Source organism: Hylobates moloch, unplaced genomic scaffold, assembly GCF_009828535.3.
Source record: "Hylobates moloch isolate HMO894 unplaced genomic scaffold, HMol_V3 SCAFFOLD_4, whole genome shotgun sequence".
Taxonomy (NCBI): domain Eukaryota; kingdom Metazoa; phylum Chordata; class Mammalia; order Primates; family Hylobatidae; genus Hylobates; species Hylobates moloch.
The window spans coordinates 100,888,518-100,890,435 of record NW_026652279.1 but is presented as its reverse complement, the minus strand read 5'-3'; the positions used below and the strand labels follow the sequence as shown (position 1 = coordinate 100,890,435).

Genomic DNA, 1,918 nt, shown 5'->3' with positions numbered 1-1,918 from the left:
CAGCCGGGCCCAGTGGCTCAAGCCTATAATCCCAGCACTTTGAGAGGCCAAGGCGGGTGAATCACCTGAGGTCGGGAGTTCAAGACCAGGCTGACCAACAAGGAGAAACCCCATCTCTACTAAAAATACAAAATTAGCCAGGCGTGGTGGTGCATGCCTGTAATCCCAGTTACACAGGAGGCTGAGGCAGGAGAATTGCTTGAACACAGGAGGCGGAGGTTGCAGTGAGCCGAGATCGTGGCCATTGCACTCCAGACTAGGCAATAAGAGCCAAACTCTGCCCCCCACCAAAAAAATTTTATCTTTCTGCCCGTGGACACCAACAAAGAAGCGTCATGAAAGCCTCTCTTCTCCCTGCCTTCATGTCTAAGTCAGAGTCTCCTAAAGAGGCTGAACAGCTGAGGAAGCTCCTCTTAGGAGGGTTGAGCTTTGAAACAACCGAGGAGAGCGTGAGGAGCCATTTTGAGCAATGAGGAACACTCCCGGACTGTGCGGTAACGAGAGATCCAAACACCAAGCATGCCAGGGGCTTTGGGTTTGTCACCTATGCCACTGTGGAGGAGGTGGACGCAGCCATGAATGCAAGGCCACACAAGGTGGATGGAAGAGTTGTGGAACCAAAGAGAGCTGTCTCAAGAGAAGATTCTCAAAGACCAGGTGCCCACTTAACTGTGAAAAGATATTTGTTGGCCAGGCGCAGTGGCTCATGCCTGTAACCCCAGCACTTTGTGAGGCTGAGGCGGGTGGATCACGAGGTCAGGAGATCGAGACCATCCTGGCCAATACAGTGAAACCCTGTCTCTACTAAAAAAATACAAAAAAAATTAGCTGGGCGTGGTGGCGAGCGCCTGTAGTCCCAGCTACTCGGGAGGCTGAGGCAGGAGAATTGCTTGAACCTGGGAGGCGGAGCTTGCAGTGAGTCGAGATTGCACCACTGCACTCCAGCCTGGGCGACAGAGTAAGACTCTGTCTCAAAAAAAAAAAAAAAAAAAAGAATAAAAAAGAAAAGAAAAAGATACTTGTTGGTGGCATTAAAGAAGACACTGAAGAACATCCCCTCAGAGATTATTGATTATTTGGAACAGTATGGGAAAATGGAAGTGATCGAAATCACGACTGACCGAGGCAGTGGCAAGAAAAGGGGCTTTGCCTTTATAACCTTTGATGACTATGACTCCGTGGATAAGATTGTCATTCAGAAATACCATACTTTGAATGTCCATAACTGTGAAGTTAGGAAGCCCTGTCAAAGCAAGAGATGGCGAGTGCTTCATCCAGCCAAAAAAGTCAAAGTGGTTTTGGAAACTGGTGGTGGTCATGGAGGTGGTTTTGGTGGGAATGACAACTTTGGTCATGGAAGAAACTTCAGTGGTTGTGGTGGCTTTGGTGACAGCCATGGTGGTGGTGGATATGGTGGCAGTGGGGATGGCTATAATGGATTTTGTAATGATGGAAGCAATTTTGGAGGTGGTGGAAGCTACTATGATTTTGGCAGTTACAACAATCAGTCTTCAAATTTTGGACCCATGAAGGGAGGAAACTTTGGAGGCAGAAGCTCTGGCCCCTATGGTGGTGGAGGCCAATAATTTGCCAAACCATGAAACCAAGAAAAATTGTACTCTTCAGGTGGCTATGGTGGTTCCAGTAGCAGCAGTTAGCTATGGCTGTGGCAGAATATTTTAATTAGGAAACAAAGCCTAGCAGGAGAGGAGAGCAAGAGAAGTGACAGGGAAGCTACAGGTTACAACAGATTCATGAACTCAGCCAAGCACAGTGGTGGCAGGGCCTAGCTGCTACAAAGAAGACATGTTTTAGACAAATACTCATGTGTATGGGCAAAAAACTTGAGGACTGTATTTGTGACTAATTGTATAACAGGTTATTTTAGTTTCTGTTCTGTGGAAAGTGTAAAGCATTC

The 1,918-nt window shown here is 47.3% G+C and overlaps 1 pseudogene; it reads left to right on the top strand.

Annotated features, from left to right (window-relative positions):
* Positions 1 to 362: 362 nt before the first annotated feature.
* Positions 363 to 1,683, top strand: LOC116466407 (heterogeneous nuclear ribonucleoprotein A1-like; annotated as a pseudogene).
* The last annotated feature ends 235 nt before the right edge of the window (positions 1,684 to 1,918 follow it).